This window comes from Lichenostomus cassidix, chromosome 10 (assembly GCF_008360975.1).
Source record: "Lichenostomus cassidix isolate B80296 chromosome 10, HeHo_3.0, whole genome shotgun sequence".
Classification (NCBI taxonomy): Eukaryota; Metazoa; Chordata; class Aves; order Passeriformes; family Meliphagidae; genus Lichenostomus; species Lichenostomus cassidix.
The window spans coordinates 3,779,037-3,802,643 of record NC_139491.1 but is presented as its reverse complement, the minus strand read 5'-3'; the positions used below and the strand labels follow the sequence as shown (position 1 = coordinate 3,802,643).

At 41.9% G+C, this 23,607-nt stretch overlaps 1 long non-coding RNA gene across 1 annotated transcript in view; it reads right to left on the bottom strand.

The window, feature by feature from the left end:
- The window catches only part of LOC146432598 (uncharacterized), a 138,721-nt gene extending 115,782 nt beyond the window's left edge, over positions 1 to 22,939 (bottom strand). The window contains exons 1-5 of the long non-coding RNA XR_014854249.1: positions 22,827 to 22,939; positions 20,234 to 20,331; positions 18,342 to 18,463; positions 15,464 to 15,585; positions 12,517 to 12,661 (exon numbers count right to left, since the gene is read on the bottom strand). This is a non-coding gene — a long non-coding RNA (uncharacterized LOC146432598). The remainder of the gene's footprint in view (positions 1 to 12,516; positions 12,662 to 15,463; positions 15,586 to 18,341; positions 18,464 to 20,233; positions 20,332 to 22,826) is intronic.
- Positions 22,940 to 23,607: the final 668 nt, after the last annotated feature.

Below are 23,607 nucleotides of genomic sequence, written 5' to 3'. Positions count from 1 at the left end.
GAGCAATATCCAAACAATGACAAAGCACTACAACATTTATTCCTTCTTGGGGCAGCCAGGGTTGACAACTGCATGGCAGGACAAGGTTAAGCAATGCATTCACAGAAGAAAGCACTTGTGGGCTTATTTCCTTCCTTCCACCAACATTTTTCAAATGTCTCAGCTCCTTTTTGTCTCAAACTGCTTAAAACATGGGAGCGTTCCAAGTAATAATAAACTCCTTGTCTTTAATTTATAACTCCTAAAATTGACAGAAGCCCAAAACACTTTTTTAAGCTTGAAAAGGTGGCAGAGACGCATATTGTGTTCTCAGCACAAGAACTTGTGTGGCTGCAAGGAGAGAGAGCTGCCAATGCGCTTGCAGAAATAGCAGCAGTATTTTATTTATCCCTGTAAAGCTTGGCCAGTCTATTTGCAAGAAGGAGCAGATTTACCAGGAGGGAGGGAAATGCTGCCTCCATCCCTTTCAACATTGCTCAGTGTGGAGCCCAGCCCAGCCCTGGGCTGTGAGTTCTGCCCTGCCAGTGTCTGTCCAGCTCGTGGCCAGCATCTCCTGCAGGAGCACTGGGAAGGGATGTCCCCTCAGATGCTGTGAACCTTCCTACTCGAGTTTAGAGCCCAGAGCCTGTGTCTCCTCTCCTTCCCAGACTTCCTACTGCACAACCTGGGAACCAAACATGAGGCAATCCCACTGTACCTTCTCATCCTTCCAAAGTGTGCAGTCAAGGGGCTTCTGCACACTGGGTTGTAACAGAGGCATGGGAAGCAGGGGCAAAAGCAGACACCAAATCCTCCATCCGCAGCCCAAAGTAACAATGTTGGAGGGCAGGAAAGGGAGAGGGAATGTGGTGCACAGAGCAATACAAAAAGTAGGTTTTGTGCCAGGCTCATCAGTGTGGCAGGGTAATAAGGTCAATGTGAAAACAACTGGAAGGCACATTCCCCAGTAAACATGTGCTGAGTGAAAACGGCCCGACCTTATGTTGTAGAATCCAAACCCATTGAGTCAATTGCCAGAAAACATGACATGACCTTTCAGATTCAGTGAGCATCAGTTCCAAGAGCAGGCTGCCGTGCTCTTTTCCATTTCACTGCTGCCCCCGGAGGGCCTCAAGTCACCTGAAATAATAGCTTGGGCTCAAAATCTGCACTCCTTTAATGAAAAAAAAAAATACACATGGCATCAAGTCTGACCCTGGTGGCAGATTTTTTATATGCTTAGCTCAATTTCTTTAAACTTAACAATTGTGCTTTGTTTTGCTTACTTTTTTTTAATCTTCCCAGAGCTCATGTTTTCCCACAGACAACCCACTTTTGGCAATGGAGGAAACCTCTTTTTTTTTTGTGAATGAGGAAAATAATTAATAGCTAATTAGGTGCTCATTCCAACCCACAGCCTTCCCTCCCCAAATAAGTAAAGAAAAAACTATTTCAGTTGGAACATATTCTCTTCATTTTCTAGCCTGAGAAACACATAAAGATGTTTTTTCGCCCACAGACCTTCAGAATCTTATTTTAATCCTCAGAACTCAAGCTGCCCATGAGAGGAGTAAAGCTGTACAATGTTCCAAGCATCAGCAAGATGAGAGCTTGTGATATTAAGTGCAATTCAAACTGTACTTTCCCTCCCACTGAATTACTTTCCCTGCTAAATCCTGATTAAAATTTTTCTCCCCTTTTACTGTCTCCCTGACAGACTGATGGGGCTGAGATCTGAAATAAATTCAGCTTTTAGGTGAAATATTTATTTTGGGGGACAAACAAGAAGGGTTTCTTTATACTATTCAGATTTTTCCCCTGCTCTGTCAAAAAAAAGAAAAAGCAGAAAGGAGAGGCAAGGATCCGAACCGTCTGGAAATTGTATTTATTTTGACTTGAGCTGTGCCAACCTGCAGTATACAAATACTCAGTCAAAACTGCCTCCCATCTGTGTTTATTGTGGAGGAATAGCAACATCCAATGGCCAGTTCAATGCAGGTTAATTGCAGGCGTGTATTGAATTCCCTGGAGAGCCAAGTACACAGTTAGCTCCCCTGGTGTAATCTCTTTCTGTTCCATGAAGGAAATCAAAAAGGGAAAGAACAACAATGCCAACCCACAGAAGAGCTTGATGCCTCTCTGCACAGAGGGGGGGAATCTGCAGGGAACAATAAAAGTCTATTAAATTCTTTCATTGGCACTGGAGAAGTAAAATGAACATAAATTAATCAGCTACAAAAGATGGGACAAGTGTTGGTGCAACTCTATTGAAGTCAGTACAGTTGTGGAAAGGATACATTTAACTCAGGATCTTGCACTGTCTGCGTACTTGAAAGTGGCTTGTTGAAAAACTGGGCATTCTTAGAAGAGAAAAAAGGAGTGGGAGAAGCTCCCTGTGAAATGCCTGAACACTCACATTTTCACCGTAGCCATACTGACATTTACCATTTCATTTCCTTGCAATTACGAAGCCATTTAGCCAAGTTTTTCAAAGGCACTGACACATTGTGGGCCTCAAACTTCGGAGCTTAAAAGACCCAGACTGACAAGAGCTACACTGAAAATTGGTGTCCTGCAGAGGTGTGTCAGGTTGGGCAGGACCAGGGGCACATTGGAAGAAGGAGGGGAGCAGCCTCTGGTCTGTGTGAACCAGAGGAAACACCCCAGATTTGGAGAAAGAGCAGGGAAAAGGGATCTGAAGCTTTGTTACAATCACAGCTTGGGAAATCCACACCAAAAAGGCACACGAAGTTCAGGGTCCTGAGGTAAACCTTGGTCTCCTTCTCACAGCTGACGTTCTATTCTGTGCACCACATGTGGCCTAAGAAAAGCCATATCATGCTTAAAAACAAAAAGAAAAAAATAAAAAAGAAAAGCATGGTGTTTGGGGTGTACCCAGAAGACTGAAACTCTGGGTGGTGCCAGAAGGGTAGCACATTTCCCAAGGCCTGCCTGTGAATGTCCTCCTACATGCACACTCCCAGCACCCACAACATGATGGGGATGAGGATCTCCCTCAAAGTACAAAATCAGGAGCTTTAAAACCAGGAGCAGATGTGCAGGGGAAGAGAAAGGGAAGGAGGCACTCAAGGGACTGCAATGTCACACAGACTGGAGGACAGGCAGTGCCTTGGCACACCTTCCCCACAGCCAGGTCCAGCCCTGGAAGGCAGCAGCCTGCTTCCACATGGAGCAGGGATAGTCAGCCAGAGCCCTGGAGGAGATGGGGACAATGGATGAGAACAGCAGGTGCACAGTATATTGCTATCAGAGGGAGCCACACTATTTCCCTGACATCCCCTATTGCTCTGGGAGTGGGAATCCACTTTAGCCTTAAAACACCTCCTTGCCACCTCCCTAGTGAGCTCTGTGGCTGGCACGGTGACCTGACACCAGTGTGAGCCCCTGTCCCACCGAAGGAAAAGCTGCTCATCACCCACACACTACACCAGCTCCAGAGCAGCTTCATGGGGCTGTCAGTGCCTGCTGCCCCCAAACTCCTTGTGTGAGCTCAAAATTTCAGCCTTTGAACTGTCAGCCTTGGGGGTTAGTGCAGTTTCTCCTTCCTTTCCACATTGCCAGTGGCGATGTCCTTCTCACAGATCCAAATTCTTAGGGGCATTTTCAGCTCTTCCTCCCTCTTCTCCCAGACGTCAAAGCTGCCATTAAATCCTCCTGCCCAATTCACAAAGCTGAAGCCTTTCAGCCAAGGCTTAGTCATCTCACGCCTCATCTCACTGAAGCTTTCTCCCCTCCAGGCTTCTGCCCTCATCCCCTCCAGTCCATTTATCCAGAGTCACCTACCTTCTCTGCCATCCTCAGATCCTTCTGCTTCCCAGCCAATGTTCATCACATCAAAGCTTATTGTTTTCACATTCAGCACCTTGCACAACTTCTTTTTTTTCCCCCTCTTTCCACTTCCCCCTCTTTTCCCTTTCATCCTGGCCCTCCTCAGCTCTCCCAGGAGACAATTTGTTCATCACTTTCTTCCAATCTCATACCAGAGTTCCTTGAATATGCCAGAAACCTGATCAGGCTACAGTTCTCTACCAGGTCAGATCCATCTCCCTTATGTCTATGGGTAAGTTTAGCTCTTCCTCACTTTACAACATCAAAACAACCCTTACCACCATGAAAAATAAAATTAATGCTACACTTTTCTGCTTCCTTTAGTTCCAGCCTCATGTTCACAATGGCTTCAGGTGACAAGCTGTTCTTCTCAGGCCTCACACTTTTCGGGCCTAACAGGGTTATACAAGTGTTAACAACTCTGCACCATTCCCCTAAATTCTATTTCTTGTATTTCACCCAAAACTATTCATGCTCCCTATTTTCAAAACAAAACCTTACAGCATCTTCCCGTATTACAGTACTTAAAATGAAATATCTGTAGCACTGTGGGGCTGGATTCTTAAAAAGCATAAGATGATAAAGCTTTGTTGACATCCATGAGGGATAACTGGTTTTATTAAAGTGTGTTGAGCAACATCAGCTGGAAATCTGGCCCCACAACCAACCATTTGAATAGATTTAACTCACTGATTCTCAGTTCAATTCCAAAAGCACCGTGGCAGCCTTGGGATTTCACATTGCCAAATCTCTTTCAGAAACTCAAGATTAAGAACATGTTTCTCTTCACACCAATCCCTCAGTTCAGAACAAGCTCTAGGCAGAGGCTCCACACAGGCTGTTGTTCAAACTGCTGAGCCAAGGGGCTGAGCCTTTCAGCCTGGAGCTGACACCTATGGCCATGACCCACAGTGCCCTCATTTACCTCCTGAATTAAAACGGAGCACACCGACACATTTCCTGTCTTACTCCTTGGGTAGTCTCTCACACGAGGCTTCAGACTGCAAAGTTCATCATTAAACGCAGATTTTCACCCCCAGGAAGTTCCAGAGGCCCAGAGAAAGATGCTACAAGCTTGAGTTCCTACAGTAGATTCAATTCCTACAGCATGCAAGGGACATTTAAACAAGCTTCCCTGGGATAAATGAGAGAAAAGAGCCAGCACACTCAGCATGAGGAAAATAAAAAGCAATCTTCAGCTGGTGCCAGCCATGCATATTTTGAAAACCATCCCCTTCAGCCATTACCAACAAAAAGTCAGCAAAAACTTATTTTAGAATCTGAAAAGACAGAAATTTAAAGCATTTGGCGGCACAATCTGTTACTTAGGGACAAGCTCATTAAAAATGCAGCACTATTTACTGAAGGCAAAATGCAGACATGCACTTTTGCATGTAAAGCAAGCACTTATGGAGTGATAGGAACACCTTTCCTCCTGATTGGAATGGGAAGGAGAGCTGGCTAATTGCTCTGATGGATGGCCCTCTGAAAGAAGGTAATAATTGGAGAAGCCAGTCCCAAACCTCTCACAAACCTAAGGCCAATGAGTAAGAGACTGGATTCAAAAAGAAAAGAGCTGTAGGAGTTAAAAGAAGCTTAGGGGGGGTCTATGGAATGGGCCCTGTCTGCAGGCATGATGAGGAAGAGAAAGGGTGAACTCAGGGAGCAGTCTGAGCAGCACAGCTCCATAGCTTTGGGAGGAGATACACTTGAGAAGGGAGATGAGGAACCAGGAAACTGAGCTGTAAAGGCAAATGTCAAAAAATGCAGAAATAGGACCAAAGGAAACCAAAAATCAAGAGAAGTGACATAGTGGGAAGAGGAGACTAAGGGAAGAACACTGAGATTGTCACTCCAAATCAGAGGGGAAGGAGAGCAGCAGGACCCAGAGTGGAGAACATTTATTATTCTCCTTTTCCCACTGAGATACTTCTCCCTGGCCAGCTGCTGCAGACTGCAGCTAAAGCTTGTTGGGGAACCTCACCTGCATGAGCCAGAGACTGATCTCACCATGGATTCACACTGCCATGAATCTCTGGCTTAAATCAAGCAGTTAATCTGCATCCTGATAGATCAGGAGCAAGCCCTTGGGAGCAAAAGGTGCTGTGAGAGCATGAAGCATTTTCTTAAAAGACAAAGAAAAGACACTGACCATAAACAAGCACTTCAAGCCCACAGCTATGAATTCCTTTGCTACATGAAGACATCCTTCCTGATATATTCCTCAAGACAACATATTAGACATATTGTATATACTATCTAAAACATCTGAAAGTAAGCACAATAATCATTGAACTAATCATTACCAGGCTAATGTGCTCTGAGCCTTTCTAGATCCTTTATATGGTGATTTTAATCTCTGGTTTTCAGAGCCCTGGGTATCCATGGCTCCCTTGGAAATTCATCTATGAAATTTAACTTAAAAGAAAAAAAAAGACCAAAGAAAGCGAGAGAGCTGTCAAAAGGCTTAAACCCAAGAGTTCTTGTCCAAGAAGAAAAAAGGGGCAGATTGGCAAATTGAAAAGGGTTAAAACTTTGAGAGACTTGCAAAATGAGTAGACCAGCCTGCTACAACTCCATGGCAACCGTGTATTTCCACATATGGAAAAGAAGGAACAGTGGAAGACAGCTTCCCAGACAAATAATATCTTTTTCTGGTTAAAGAATTTACTGTGGCATAGCTCCACAGCCCCACATGATTCAGAAGACTGAACATCATTCCAAACTACTCTGGCTTCACCAAAGAAATCTCCAGAAAAAGGAGATTTGCAACCCCAAGACCAAACCCACTTGGCTACTTAACACTGCTCCCAAGCTTCCAATCTGGCAGATAGAGAAGCATCTTCTCTATTGGATAACTGGGGACACATGCTAAGATTAATTCATTCAAAATAGCCTGATAATAAAGCAGAGGTTTATAAAGAAGCCAGTCTCTTCCAGGTTGTTTGTTTAGCTCCTTCAAATTTTCCTAGTCTGGCAAATATGAGGGAACTGAGGGGAAAATATATAGAGGGAACAGAAAAATGGTCCCTCTAAAACCAATATTTGATGCAATAAATAATTAGAATAAATTTTTTAAACTGTGATCCAAAAAGCCCTTATTTCTGTGGTTTTGTTCTGTGTCTTATCCTCCACTTCCTGTTCTGCATCCCTTATATAAAAAAAAATAATAAAATAGATAATTTTTTTTAACACAGACTGCATGGAAAATGAATGGAAAGGAAATAAAAGAATCAGTATTCCTGGTGAGTAATTTGGCTAGAGGAAAAAGACAGATACAGATCAGATTCTTTTGATATGTTAAAAGCATCCCAAAATGCCTACGCTTTGGATGCTTTTACACAAATTATCTTTCATCATAAAAGTACAAAATACATATAATGGACAGCTCATCTCTCTCCAATGAATATGTAGCCACCAGCTGATAAGATAATAGACTAAACACTGACCTGTCACAGACTTGACGATCATAAAAGTAGAGTTTAAAAAGTTGGTTCTCACGTCTCAGGCGTTTAATGGGCAGGCACTAAGATCTGCTTCCAGTCTTCAAACCCTTTTTATACTGTTCTGCCTTAATAAGCACAAGCATAACCCTCAGACTGGTTGTATTTGCAGAAAGATACTGTTTGCACAAATAATTCTCCTACAACCTCAGTTTCCCGGAACTCCTTCCCACTTAACCTCAGAATGACTTCAGTGTCATGCAGTTGCTCTGAAACAGATTAAAAATCTCTTTATTGAGAGCAGCAGCCCAATTTGGTTCGTATTATAATCTCGAGAGGCAGCTGAGGCATCAGCTGATGGATAGGCTCCTAATAAACAACAATTATTATTTTTGCAATGTGCAAAGCAGCTGAACAGCTGGGAATAGAGCCTCAGAACTGGAAATTCTTTACCAGTGGCCTTCTCCATGTCACCCTCACCTCCTCTCCACTGTGCCACGGAGCTCACAGTGCCAAGCTATTTTCCTACGTCTCCTTCCCCTGCCACTTTTCCAAGGCAGCACAGACAATGTAGTTTTGGCCCTAATAATTAACTTAACACACACCTTTGTGCCTGTACATGCACAGATCTGCTCCTTTTCCCTCCTACACTGCAGAAATGCCTGCATCTGACAGCCTTCCTTCCCTTTTCTCAGTATCTGCCTCTGGAACCTTACAGAGTTCACCTGTGGATAGAAAATCCACCACAATGCAGCAGCTGAATGCATTTGAGCTGGGCAGGACACATTACAGATTTCTTTTACGTAGCTCAGTGTCCTGCAAGATCCCCATTCAGATTGCCAAGTTGTTGGTAAATACTGCATTTCCTATCAACAGCCAGCCTTAAAACAAACAGCCCAAAGTGCTCAGAACTGATGGCCTGGGTTCTTATTACAGTCCTACAACAATTCCACTGTGAGATCTCTGGAAAGTCACTGACCCTCACTACCTTTGTTTTAAAATCCTGACAAACAGGAGATTAGCTAAAAAAAATGGTAACTTATTAATGCAGTTCTAGCAGCAGCCTCATACAGGTACCAGCATCTCTTCCTATTAAATTAATAGAATTTAATAGCTGTTCAAAAAAATTTAGGTGCTTATTTTCACTACAGAAGATAAAAGTACAGGAAAATAAGTACACTCGGACACCTCCTGGGGGAGCAGACCTGCATCTCTCAAGGCTTCTCTTTTCCTCCTCAGTTCACATCAATACTGCTTGTGCAGCACCTAACACTCATTTAAACCAATATTTATTGATTGATTAGGCACTTTTACAGTCACAGAAGAGCTTTTCATTGTCCTTTAGTGCTATGTAGACATAACCACAGAACTCAGAGCAACAGCTTTTAGATGACAACAATGCAAATGCCTAAAGCATTCAGGGTGAAGGCATACAGGCATACAGGTGTAAAGCAGTGAGTTCCTCCCTGAGGAACAGGTTCATGTACATGGTAGGTAGCTCACTTTTGTTTATCCTGGATGTAGTTTTTCTTATGCTCCCTCACTTAGAACAGGCCCTGGGCATCAACTGTTTTCGTTCTGCAAAGTCACTTGAGCACCCATAGTTTTCCCTTTAGGAGTCTGTGATGAGAAAAGGGGTTGCCTTTATATTTTTCTATTTATTGTACTCAGGAGTTATCACAGTGGGACTCCAAATCTATCCCATTTGGATTAAGAAAAACAGCATGTGATTCATTTAGGCAGTGTTAGGGACAAACAGCCTGGGAGTGCAAAACCAATGTTTTAATTATTTTGTGGCAAGTAATCAGAAAGCACAATATGCCTAAAACCACCTTTTGGCAGTCTTAAGAACCTGGTCAAGCTCAGGCTGACTGGGAGCGAGGTGAGAGCTTACACCATCACACCACTGGCTTGTTAAGACACTTTCACAAAGGTTTTTTGATTTCACTTGCACCAGCAGCCTCACGCTGAAAGGTTACACTCACAATCAAAGAGAATCTATGAGCTCAATGCACCATGAGCCATTTCTTAGTCACAGAAGGAAAAAGACAAAGATTTTCCCCCAGAACCAGTGGGGTATCATTCAACATAGAATTGGAACCTGAATACAGCATTAATAAGAGTATCAGATACATTGATCTATAGTTGGTGGGTTTGTGGAGCTCTGTGAAGCCCAAACCCAAGAGGAATGAAAAGGCAGACAAAGGGATGAAGCTGTGGCCTTTCTGCAGCCGAATATACAGAGACATATTCACCCTTGGGAGGCAGCTTTTTGGAAGAACAGAGAATCTGCTCAATGTTATGCAAGAAATTAGTGCTGAGGCAGGAGCTGGCTCTGTATCTCCAGGACTGTACCTGGTGTTGCTTGTTCCTGTCCCACAGCTGTGGCAGGGGCCAATTCCCTGCTGTTCTCCATTTTGGGAACATGATTCCAGCAAACCAATCTCTCTGCTAAATTCAGCCTCTACAGATGAACTAATGCAACCCACATATTTCTGCAACTGGAAATGACAAGAGGAAAGTCCAGCCTAGAAATGCAGCACCTTTCTTTATAATGGTGCTAGGCAGGCTGCACAGCCCCACCAGTGACTGTTAATCTTAAAGTGGTTTAAAAGGATGGAGGGAGGTACTCTGGAATTCATTCCCTCCCTTTTTCTGCCAGACCATCAATTGCATAGCTTCCTGTAAGCACTGAACTGCTAATCTTTCCCACTCATCCATGTGGGCAGGGATGGGGATGTGGAACTTGTGTGTTTTGCCACAGGGTTAATTATGGTGGCTTTTGCATTACTGTGCTGTCACGACAGCAGACTGATACTTTGCGCTTCATGCTGTGCAATTAAACTACTGCCAAAAACCAAAATCCAAATTATAACACAGCCCTGTAAAGAGAGGAAATTAAACAATGTAATACATGGAATACAAGCAATGCCTTAGGAGGGACAAATAAAAGCCTAAGAGGCACAATCTTCCGTGGAGGCCTGAAACCCACACTAAGCAGCAACCCAAAGTGGTTACTCAGAGAAAGACCAGAGAAACACATGAAGCCTAGAGTGATGGTTCTTCCACCTTCCAGCTTCTGGCAATCTGCCATAGGGGGATTTCCTGAGCCAGAGGTTGCATCTGCATCAGCATGTTTAATAGCCCCTGCTGGACCTATTTTCCATGAATTTGTCTAATTGCTTCTTGAATCTATATCTGTCAGCAATAAGTTCCACAACTGAATTATGCACTGTGTGAAAAAGCAATTCTATTTGTTCTGGTCTAAAGTAGCTGCCTTCAAATTCCCTCCATTGCCCCTTTAGTTTTATGTTATAGAGGCGGATAGTAATTTCCAGTTCATTTTTCCCATGCCATTCATGACTTTATGCACACCTGTATTGCTTGTCTCTCTTCCAAACCTAACTGCCCTATTTTATTTAATATCTTCCAGGAAATCCTATTTAGAACTTTACACATTCTTGCTGCTCTCCTCTGTATCTTCTCTTTTTCTATCACATCCTTTTTGAGAGAGGATGATCAGGACTGTGTGCTTGTTCAGGACATGGATGGATCATAACTTTGCAGGCTTTATAAGGCCATTATCTACTGTGTTGTTGACTTAGAGAAAATAGTCACATTGGCCACATACCTGCAGAGTTAATGTCAGAACTGCATTTTACAAATGATGGGTAGGTAATACAAATGACAGAAACCATACAGGCAATAGTAAACACTTCTGTTTTAGTAAAGTGCTAAAGTGCTCAGCAACTCATGGGAAAAATCCATTATGAGCAATTAATAATTGCTCCAGAACTCCATTTCTGACTCAGGAAATCCTGAACCCCTGCTAACTTCTGCCAGGGAAATGCACCAGGGATTAGCGCATAGTTTTATCCTCCTCAGAAGCTCTGCAGTTGGCCACTGCTGCTAACAGATAAAGGAATAGATACATTTTTGGCTCCATTTACCTTGGTGTCTGCCTATATATTATAATTTCAACCACCTTGATAGCAGTTGCATCCCATAGAGCAAACCCAGGCGTGGGGCAGCTGCTCTCTGAGTACATTTCATTCTAACCATGCAGAAAAAGATCCAGGCTTTTGTGCACTGTGGCTAAATACATTTCCTGTTTGCTATGGAATTGCACTTATTGCATCCAAATGTCCTCAACCATGCCTTTCATACCCAGCATTGTCTGTCCCTCCCCATTCCTTATCTCCAGCACCCACAGGCTGTGGATCTGCACTTTGGAGAGTACTTGCAAACAGAACCTGAATTAATTTTTAGAACAGATTAGCTGAAATGCATTGAATATCTGTGTGGACATACTCATTCAGAATTAAAGTAGGCCTAATTCAATTTAACTTACTTCACTTCCAAAGTGAATTAAGTAAATGTAATTGAAGCTACTTAAATTCTGATTAAGAGTCTTGACATCTGCTGCAAGTGAAGCTATATTATCCACAGGGAGTTAATTCTCCACCATAAGTGTGGAAACACAACCAACTGCATAGCAGGAAAGCTAGAGAAAAAGGAAATCGTTAGTCCCTGAATTGCAATAATCACCACAGTGTATTTATGCTAAATGCATATTTAATTTGGGAGGCAACATTCCTGCATGACAAAAAAGGGAAATATACTTACCTGCTTAGAAGAACAATCCTAGAAAATTTTTTCAGTAATTCTTTTTTTTAATTTTTGTAACAGAATTATAATTGTGTCAGAATCCCAGAGAAGTTGGTTAAGGAAAAAAAGATATAAAGTTGCATTACAAGAAGTGCAACAGCAATCCAATTTTCTTTGCTAACTCACTGTTGTATGAGTATCCATCTTTATGTGGGGAGAGGAGAATATTGCTGCCCCTGTTTCAGGCCACATCTATGGATAACTCTGCTGCTCTTGACAGTGAGGGAGAGGACTGTGGGTGTCCTGTCTCTTCATGATCTGCTTTTACTATCAATCAAGAGTTCTGTTATTTGAAAAAAAACAAGGCTTATTACACTTTGTGCAATATTCAGTTCATCCCATGCCATTATTATGAGACTTTTTGTGTACAGCAGCAGTTATTTACAACTGAACTTGAATATAAAACGCAGTTTTCCAGCTTATTCTTCACTTCTCAGCTGACAAGCATAGCAAAAACAGAATTTCTGTGGTTGTTGGCCCAATCTGGGTTTAAGAAGATTAGCAAGTGACTGAATAAAGAGTGCAACTCCAGCAAAAAATCACTTGAGACCAAAACAAAGTAATAAGGAATAGGTACCTTCTAGACTTACACAGCCTGGCAGCTGTCTCCATGTTCTCTCCATGTTTTTCTAGGTATCTGAAGTCCTTGAGGTCCAAGGCTTTTGTTGTCCAAGTCCCAAGTCATGCTGTTCTATATTCAGACTGGAGGCACAAATGTCATTCTAGTGATAAATAAGAAATAAAGTTGTGACCTTTCCCATGAGAAAAACCTAAACACCTTTTCTGGGCCAGCCTCAAACCCAGTAATGCAGGACTAAAGCTCCCTTTCTGCTAGAAATATGTATGCATTTTTCCTAACTTTATCTTCTAAAACTTTACAAGGTTTGACACTTGTTCAGTCCTGGACTCCTCATCTGAACAGCTGCATTGCCAGTGGAAATTTCTCCAGAGTCTCTAATATTAACACTGTACATGCTGATAATGGGGGCTTTGGCCAAGAAATTTCCCTCCTTTCCCCTCATTCTGTTGACTACAATAGTGGGGGAGAAAAAATTCATGCCTGGAACCAAAACACTTTGTTCTGAAACTCCCCTTAACAAAGTCCACTTTAACACCATGTGAGAAGAGAGAAAAGGTGCTACAAAGTATTTCTGAGAGATTTATTCCTCTGAGAAAATGTTTGTTGACAAAAACAGGGGAGAAGGAAAACAAAGCAGAAAAAAAAAAAAAAAACAAACCACACAAAGAAACCCCAAAGCCCAGAAAGAATTGGGGGAAAATATTTAAAGGCCATAAGTGATACAAGACCTTCCTCCCTCATCTACAGATCATTTCAGAGCAAAACTAATGATACAATTTTAATGGCACCCATGTAGGAACCAGTTTTTCTACCTGGAATTTCTTGCCTGACAAAATGATCAAGGCCTCGGCCTCAGGTAACTCACAGAGGAATAATATGTGAGAAAAATATAATTTTAATGTCTTCTACCAAAAACGATGACCAGCTCTGCCCTCTATACTGGCGTTATTAGTTCACTACTTTCAGATAATGGGGAAGTAGCTTTGCTGTGTGGTCATAAATGAAGTAGACTGGAGTAGTTAGTTCAAAAGTGACAGAAAAAAGAATTCCAAGAACTCTACTGAGAAGCTTACTGGAAAAGTGGGGCTGAAGATCTAAATGCAGGAGGTGGATGATTCAGTAATGAATGGAAGGCTCATTTTGACAGCTTGGGCTGCCATCCAAGCTAATTTGTTTCCAAGCCTTCAGTTTGCCAACTGAAGTGGCTGAGGAATAATAGGGCCCCAAAAATATTTCTAAGGAAACACAATGCCCATTATCACTGAAGGAGAAAGAAACTGCACGTTTCAAAGAGGAAAAAGAAATTTGAGATCTGCCAACTTTGGCCAGTTCCAAATGACACAGGAAGGAGCAGCTATAATGTACTGAAAGCAAAGAAGTAGAGGATTGTTAAATAAAATAAATTCAAAGTAAAAGTCATCATAAAAATAGACACAATAAATAGAAGGATGTTTCTTTCATAGAGAGATGATTTTATGGCTGAGCCCATGCAAGCAGCCTATGATAAAGAAAAGAGTTAGAGGCACAGGAAAAAATGATAAAGTAATTGGTAAAGAGAAGTAGTATATAATAACATGAAAAATAATGAAGTAGTATCTTTATGTTTGACTTGGTCATCATAGTATTTATTGTAAACTGAAGAGGGAGATTTGATAAATATCATCAAAAATTTGAAAGGGTTTTATAGATTAGAAGAACCAGATGAACCTCGCTAGAAAAAGGAGTTAGCTTAATGTGCACTTAAGCAGAATATGAGATTTTTTAAGTGTTGGGAAACCACTGCATGGCTACAAGAAATACCTATAGAGGTTGTGGACTCTTTTTCAACACAGACTTTTATGAAAAGGCTAGATGTGGCCAGGTATATATAAAAAGCTGGGAGGGTTTGCTTTGCTCTAGGCAAACACATTAGAAAGGTTATTATTTGTAAAAATATTTCCTTATCTTTTTTTTTCTACCTAAGGGCAAAAAAAAAATCCAGTTTTCTGCTCTAAAACCTATTCAGCAAAATACTGAAGTTACCTGTTATCCTTCAGCTTAGATTTTCCTCCTTTCAGCAGCTGGCAAACTCACCTTTCTCACAGGCTACACACTTGATGCTACAAACAGCCTCTCTTCTTGCCAGCACTGTGCACCAAAGCAAAGTAACATTTTCCTGAGAGGCTTGCCAGCCTTTTGAACCACACCACCTCTGTGATGGCCCAGCAACACCTGCCTATAGAAACAGCTTTCTCAGCCTCCCAACCATCTTCCTGATTTGAAACCCCTTTTTTTCCCCCCCAGCATTTTTAAAAGAATGAAGAAAGAATCAAACTACTGTAATTTTCTTGCACTAGACAGATTTCTAAGTCTCAAGTGGTTTTGGATGTACGTTTCATGGTAGATGGCATTGAGGACCATTCCTAATAGATTTATACAAGTGCTCACTGCCTCCACTCCCACTGAGAAGGGAATCTAGCACTGAAGGTTATTTTTTTCTGTTTCTAATACAATTGTACTACAAAACTGCTTAATTAAATGGGCACTCAAAGCTAATGTGCTCCCTCAGGGTAGATCAAAATTGCAACGGGAAGGTGTGACTGCAGCTTCAGTGGGTGTATCAAGCCCAGCTTCCACCCCAGGAGTATCAGTAGCCACAGAGCTACACCTGAGCAGGTTCCTTTGCAGACTGAATCACTGCACACGTTGGCACTGCTCTGTTACTTCTGTGGTTTTACAACAGCTGTCTAAAAATAGCTTTGGCAGCACCAGGGCCAGCGCTGGAATTGTGAAATATTTGAGAAGAGATGCAATCTCTTCCCCTTCCCACCACATGGTGAATTTCTACCTGAATTAATTTCAGAGCCTTTCTAACTGTCCCCATTGCTTAGCCCTAAAGCCAGCAGTATTTCCATGTGCTCATTTCCAGCAAAGACAGACTTTTAATAAGTATGCACTGCCATACCTTGCGTTGTTTTCATGTCAGTTGTTTTCATGGGTGGTCACCTCCCCACAGCAGAGCCGAAGGACTTACTCAATACCTTGCAAATTGATTCTTCCTCATGAGAGGGCACTGGCTGGATGCCACTGAAACAGAAATAACCATGTTTTCAGAGGTAAGATTGTTTGTGTTTATTCAACAAGCTGCATCTCCACAATATTCTGGCATTGGAAATCCAAGTATTTTAAGAAATTAACCTTTCAACAGAATTCTGACAAGGCAGGATGTTTTGCTGATAGATGAACAGTATCTTGCCACACTTAAACAGATTAGTATTTGTGAATTTTGACATAATTACTGATTTCCTCAACAGATTTAAAGTCTAAGTTTATCTTCATGCTAATCCAATTTCATGCCTAGAACAGAGCAAGCACAACAGAATGTCTTTCGTAACCTTCTGATATCATTAATTATTGCTACATTGGGAGTTACAGCATGGAACAAACAGGTTTTTAAATGGAAATCATTTGTCTCTCAGCAGGGAGACTCAACAGTTTTATTTCCTTCAACACCAAGCTGCATTCAAGTAATCTTGTTTCATGGTGATCCTCTCTCCACAACCTGCAAGTCAATGGTGAAATCCCATCTATTTTGTCCCTGGATTGGTCAAATATGTTGCCCATAAGGGGAGGTGTCTATTTCCTCTCCTAATTGTGGAGGAAGGGTTTTCTGTGTGTTAAGGCCATGCTTTTCCCAAGCTGTGGGCATTTGGTCAGGTTTCCTGGTGATTTTCCACAAAAGGAAATCCCCCAACTCATTAAAAAAAAAAATAGATTAATTGACCGGTTCAGTAACAAGCTGCCCCAGGACCCAATAAACTTTACAAAGGGTACATTCCAATTATGACTGGGCTCAGCATGAACCTGATAAGTAAGCCAGCAGAATCATTCTCCAGCATAAAGAATTTTTTTTTTCCCTTTTCCTCCATTAATTTAACTCTTTCTTGGCACTTGTGGATTGACTAATTTATTGTCCCTTTTCCTGTGACTGTTAACCCTGCTGATCAGGTCCCAGCAATATCATCTACCAGGCTCAATAAAGCCAGCCCCTGTCTCCAGTCACTTTCTTGGCCCTGCTGTGGCCTTGCAAGAAGGGTCAGCTACAGTGCTGCCTTCTTCCACACTCTGCCTGGTGTTATAAAATGAGTCCAGCTCTCTGACCAGGACAGGGAAAAGTGATTTTCTCACAGCAGAAGCATCTATTGCAGCAATTGGAAGCACCTGCTAGCAGAGCACAGCTATAAGCCTGACTTCACTTTGTGAGAGGTACAGGGTTTTTTGGTAAGAATCATAACTGCAGCAGCAGGAGAAGGAAATGCAAGGTAGCTTTCAAGTAAGGGAAATAACAACAAAGGTCACTGGCTACAAAAAAATTGTTATTTTATATTCTCATGTGTTAGTCCATCATGGCATTATACAACACAGACATGTAAGAAAAGGGCACCTAAAACTTGAGAACTCCCAGCCCTGTTCTAAGGCACTGTCTAGAAAAGCCTGATCTCAGTAACACACACCTGTCAGATGAGAGCTAGCCTGGTTAGCCAAAAAGAGCTCCTGGTTTTAGATCTTTGAAGGATTCCCCACCCAAGGCACCAAGCAGTGCGCAGATACACAATTCCACACCCAACTCCACCTCCTCTCTCCCTGTGAGGAGAACTGTGGAAGCTCAGGCTGACCACAGGGCTGTCCTCAGGTACCCCAGACATCATTTGACCACTCTGGCAGCATCTGGATGTGGTTCAAACAATCATTAGGCATCTCCTCCAGACACAGGTTACAAGGATCAGGTGGAAGTGCCCCATGAACTGCACTCGCTCTGCAGAATCCCCAGCCTGAACCTGCTCCCTCCCAGCCTGATTTGGGTGCAAGGCAGCCTTTATTCACAGAGGTTTCTTTAGGAAACATGCAATGATTAGCCACACTAGTCATGCAAAGCAAATTTACACACCTGCCTGGTAACTACAGCTACTTTTAACATATAAAAATGCACAGAAATTTGTACAGAAGACATTTAAACTGTTTGGACCTGCATCTACTTCTGCTCAGATTTTGAATATCATTTTCATACATTTATTATGCCTAGCCTGCACTGTATTTCTTAGAGGAACAAGAATAACTGTAATTATTGTTGTCAATCAAAGTTTCTCTGAAGTCTTCAGCTTTACAGTTTCAATAACTCATTTTAACCGGTGGCAAATGTCTTCAACAAGCACTAGAGCCTAATTTGCAGTCTGGTTCCCTTGTCATTTTCTGAGTCATCTTGGTGGAGTGCTGTGAGGCAAGAGATTAGTTTTAGGACTTTTTTTCATCCTCCTTTTCTTTACATCTGAGGGCTGTTAAGAAGTTTGGTTTCAATAGTTCAGACGTCCAAGGCATACTACAGGTACCGAAGGTGCAATGAAATACAAAGTTTATTCTACTTCAGTACAAAGAAAATACCTGATAAACTGCTCTAAAGTCAGCCTTAGTACATGCAGGTGCAAATGTTATTGGTTTCACTGGAATTACAGCTGCTTACAACTGGTGCTGGATTTAGCCCCTTACAAGAAAACTCCTCAGCATCACATAGAGATCAACTGTGATTGCACACATGTTGGTGTAAATCTGGAGTAATTCTACCAGGGATACACAAACCTCGAGGCAAACATCAAAATAGCTAAGATGCCAAAAGTAAATGTGATACAACACTGACAGATTTATAGGCAACTGACGGTTTCCTCCTCAGATTCTTAATCAGGTGTCACTGAGAGGTGCTAATATAATTAGGGATGAGATATGGATTAATAGGAAGAAAATATCATAACCTCCCTCTTACAATAAAATGGTTCGTAGACTATACTTACCCACAAACTGCACCATTCTTCTGGTAGCATGACATTTGCTAAAGCAAAAGCCTGTTGATAATTCTCTGTAGTCCTATATAGCACTCAGCCATGGCTGCTCTTCAAAAGGCCATATTTATCCCCTGGGAAATATAGCTGTATTAATATGACATTTTGTCACAAATTAATCTTAAACAGGGGTAATATTTTTGACACTGAGTTGAAACTGGAACTAAAAGGCAGTTCAGGTGGTTAAAGTGGCAATATCCTGTAGCAGACTTATATTCCCTGAGACAATACTGTTATGGTGTAAGTACCAATGTACTGGGATGTACCAAGGGGGAGAACCGTGCAAGTCTTTCTTCATTTTAACAACATACAGGATCATTGGCCTTCTACTCTTTATTACAGCTGGCAGTAGAGTAATGCCCACTGATCCCAAGGAGCAGAGCCTGTGGTGCCAGGTGCAGTACAGAATAACAAACCTTGTGCTCAGAAAAAGCCGCCAAGACAGATAATTAGCACCTCATCTCCCATCACGATAGGCTGCACCGTTAGAAGTAGGCAGACAATTTTAAAAAGATTATCTTTTTTGAAAGAAACTAATTTCTCATTAAAGCGATTAAAAGTGGCCTGGTCTGGTTTTTAATTGAAGTCCCATGGCACAAGTCAGTTGTGACGAAAGGGATTCTCTGTGATGTGCTCTCTTCCCTGCTGTGGAAGTTCCCTGGCTTTGTACAGTTCCTCAATGCCAGGCTAATTAGCACAATGTAATCTTGCCACTTACACCCACTTCCCAACTAATTTGCACATAGCTCCCACTATTACAAAAATCAGGGTTAATTCATAATGCAGATTTCCACAGGAGATGACCCTATTATACAAAGGATGCTGTAAACCTCTTTCTACTCCATTCCTCCCAACTGCATGGTGCTCATGGTCACCGAAGATGGTTGGTGGTTTGGTGTACCCAAAACTACCTTATGGGCACTTCAGGGAACATCTCAGCTGCTCTTCACCAATTGCATGTCATTTGCCCTTAATGGGATCATTTTCATTAAGACTAATGTCTCCTCCCTGGCTGTTTAACTTAATTCCCTTCTCAACCCGAAGGCTGCAGCCACAGGCCATCCAGAAATATTCGTGTTACAAGACAGACTGAAACACCCACACATCTGATCTGTTTAATATCAGTCTTGGAGATGTGATGTGAAGCCCACTGACCACTAGCAGTCATTAAAGATCCTATGACACTTTTTGCAAGAGCAGAGGGTATTATTAACTCCAGGATCCTGGCCATGCTCCAGTTTGGATAATTACATTCTACCACACTAAATTTCCCCCTGCAGTTTCAGATGGGGAACTTCTGTTCTTCACTTCCTCCTGTAACAACCAGAGCAAAGTGTCGCTGAAATGCCAACAATGTCCCAGCCCTGAGCCAGGGAACAGAACTCAGCCCATGGGCTCACATTCTGCAAAATGCTCTGGGACTCGTTAGTAAGGAGGTGCACAATGCATGTCCTAGAAAACCATAAAACCACAGCTCTGACCTTGGTGATTCTGCAGGTTGATCACACTCTCACATCACTGGATTTTATTTCTGGCAGTGCAATCCACATGAAAGGCCCGAGTATCTACCACTGTTGCACCCAAAGTTCTCAGGCTGGACCAAGAGGTTTTGCTAGTGTGTGTTTTATAAACTGCTCAAGTAATTCTAAAATCTAAAATTCAGGCCTCTCTATGCCAAAGAATCACTTTGTTTTGCTCAGTGTCCACAAGTTTTTAGGTAACAACTGGATCTTCTGGAAGTAGATGGTGAAAACCAGCAGCCATCATTTCTGTATCAGGGAACACCAGAAAAGATTGGACTAAGGGCAGATTTCTTACATGAACAGGAAATGATGTGTGTTTACCCAGCTGAGCTGCTTGCTCCTTCTAGGTACTATGAAACTACGAGGAAAACGCATCTGTAGTGAGGCAATGAGGGCCCATGGGGTACCTTTGGCATGACCTACAGGGAGAGAGAGAAAGAACAGAGTCAATGTGAGTGAGGAAAGCACTTCCTGTAACTTTATTGGGAGAAGCAACTTACAACATATTTAGTTTTAAAAGCTTGTTTGATCGATTTTCATATGGAAAACATTCCCAGGAAATCTAAGTCTGTGAATAAGAAATTATGATGGCTGAAGGGACCAAATCACTGAAATATTAAAGAAACCTTGAAAATACTATTTCTGTGTTCATTTGAGAGCAAACAGACAGAATTCTCTTCTCTGAATTTCTCCAGCTTAGCATAAGAAAGATGATACGCTATAGATTCTATTGCTCCAGGCAACTGATGAGGAACATCTTTGATGTGCTTTGATTAATGCTGCTGTCTTTGATTCAATGATATTTGGTTCCAGCACCACTTTAAAAATAAAAAATCCTTACTACCAGAGGGAAAAATATTAAGGACATTTGCTTGGAAAATACTTGGGCTTATATTAGGAGTTCTTATTCAAGATCAGGATGTTTTTTTGCCTGTATTATTCTCTCTCCTTTGAGCTGGTAACCTTGACTGCAAACCTGGACACCAGCTACCCTCTCCTGGGGGAGAACTTTCCATCTTTTAGGATGATAGAAAAATAGGTGTGAAAGGGACTTCTGGAGATTCTGTCACTCTCTTTCCCTCTAAATCTGATTGTTTCTAGCAGACTCCTATCTGTCTTTGTGATGGAGATTTCACGCTCCCCTGGCATGATCTATTTCGGGATTTGACTATCCTACCCACTCACACCTTCAGACAAAGAGATGCTTTCAGGAAACATCAGAACTCCAGAGAAATACAGCCATTTCTGTAGTAAACTGGCGAAGTTTGTATAAAAATACAAAGAGCAAATCACTTCAGTGATGTTTGATTAAAAAATGAAAATTTATTATGTATCCAGCCCGGCTGGAAAGGGATTCAGATAGAATCAGAGCAGCTGGAATTTGCCAAGTTTCCCTGGCTATTCTACAAGTTTTGAACTTTATCATTGTTAATTCTGCGTCCAGCAGTTTTGGATTAATCAGACCAGATCACAATACCCAGCTATCTTGGTCTGACATCCAGTTCACTGTAGAAGGAACAGAGCCAGGAACCAGAAGGAGGAAAAGAGGGACCACCTATCGTGTTTCATTCACTGGGCAGACATCCTCAGACTCTCAGTCCAAGAAAACTCCCACTTGTTTCTGAACGAGCTGTTCAAAAGCAGCATTTTCCTGAATGGATCAGTACAGCTCAGTACTAAAGGCTATTCTAGAATGAGCCAATAGCATTTTTATACTGCTCTGAGTTAATATTAGTCTACACTGCAATGTGTACACTGATAGTGGTTTAAAGTTAAGTTTTGGGGGCTTTTGTGGTTTGTTTGGGGGTTTTTTGTCTGGCTTTTTTGGGGGGGTTTTGTGGTTTTGTTTGGTTTGGTTTTTAGGGGGTGTTTTTTTGTGTGGTTTTTGTGTTGGTTGTTGGTTTGGTTTTGTTTTGTTTGGGGGTTTTTTTGGGTTTGGTTTTTGAGGTTTTTCATTTGTTTGTTTGTTTTTTTGGGATTTTTTGTTTTGGTTTTGTTTGGTTTTTGTTTTTTGGGTTTTAGGGTTTTTGGTTTGGTTTTTGGTTTTGGTTTTTGTTTTTTTTTTTTAAGGAGATGTGAATTCCCGTATGCCCTACTTTGGTAGCTTAAAGATTGTAGGAGGTCAAAAAAAAAATAGGTCAGTGAAAATAACATTGCAACAAGAAATTAATTGCAAAGAACGTTTAATATGACAGGGGACTACATAAAATCCTATTATATTTCTTCACTATCCTACTCAGTAGTCTGTACTATTGCTATACTCAAAGGCCAGGGCAGTCTCCCAGGGTAAATTGCTACATTAGTTTGACATTTCTGGCTCCAATTAACCTTATATTTGAGCTATTTTCCGAGGGTTTTTTAAAAAAAATCTGTGATAAGGTTATGTTTTTCTATTAGAGTTTCAATTGCTTAATGGCCTGTTCCTGATGCCAATCCCTCTTTAAACACACCCTAGGTAAGTAAAATTAGGCCATAGTTTGACAATACATTGCTTTTGGCAGCAGGACCAGCCTAAGGTACGCAGAGCTCACCCTCCTTGCCCCTGTCCCACAGCACAACACTGTCCTCTGCACCCTCATCCAGGAAAACCTGGCTTCAAAAGCTTGCCAAAAACCCTGTCTTATGCAGGGATTGTGAAGGAATCAGAAGAGCATAGAGGATCTCTGATTTTCACAAGAGGGGTGCCAGATCCTGCTCTCTTTTCCTTGAGCTTTAAGGTGCAACTGCACCACATTTGGTACTACCTTAGCATGAGGGAGGAACGCTGCTGTATTCCAGTCATCCCCAGGGGATCATGCAGGAACATTTCAGGAGAATTTCATCATGGAAAGGGCTGTTAAGCACTACAACAGACTGCCCAGGGCAGTGCTGGAGTCCCCATCCCTGGAGGTGTCCCTGGAACCCCTGGACCTACCTGGCACTCAGTGCTCTGCTCTGGGTGACAAGGTGAGGATTGGCCACAGGTTAGACTCGATGGTCTTGGAGGTCTTTTCCAACCTCACTGATTCTGTAAATGGTATAAACTGCATTCAAAAGATCTTCCATGTGCAAAGCAACCTTGACAAAGAAGAAACAAGATTTACCTCCCAATCTATATCAAAATAACACAGAAACAAACAGTGCAAATTATTGTCTCCAGAAGGACTGAAGTCCTGCTTACACCTTAAGCACAGAGGAGCAGCACATTTGCTCTGATGCTCCTTGCAGCTCTTACTGGTCCTTTGAACAGGTAATTCCAATTCAGAAAACACTGCCAACAACAGACAAAAATTGGTTGAGAACCAATGAACTCTGCCCACAGCTGCAGATCCAGCCAGATCAGTATCTTCCAGGGTCCAGTCAAAGAGAAACAAGAAGAAATTCAAGAAAGCTTTTTCTACAGCCTTTTGCCTAAATAATGCCCAGTGAAAGACACCAGTAGTGAAATCAGCTTCCTCCCATTCCACAGACACAAACATACATTCATTATTTGAGCTGCACCAGAAAGTAATTCTTGGAAGTGAAGTCTTGGCCTGTAATTTGCTGGCAAGCAGCTCGCTCCAAGTATGAAATTTTCAAAACATGAAATTCAAGCTCTATGACCTACAGTCTGGCAGACGAGTCAATTTTAATGCTTTAATCACGATCCTGCTATAAATGCTTACATTTATGAATGCAAATTCATTAGCTACAAGCACTTGCCAAAAAAAATATGT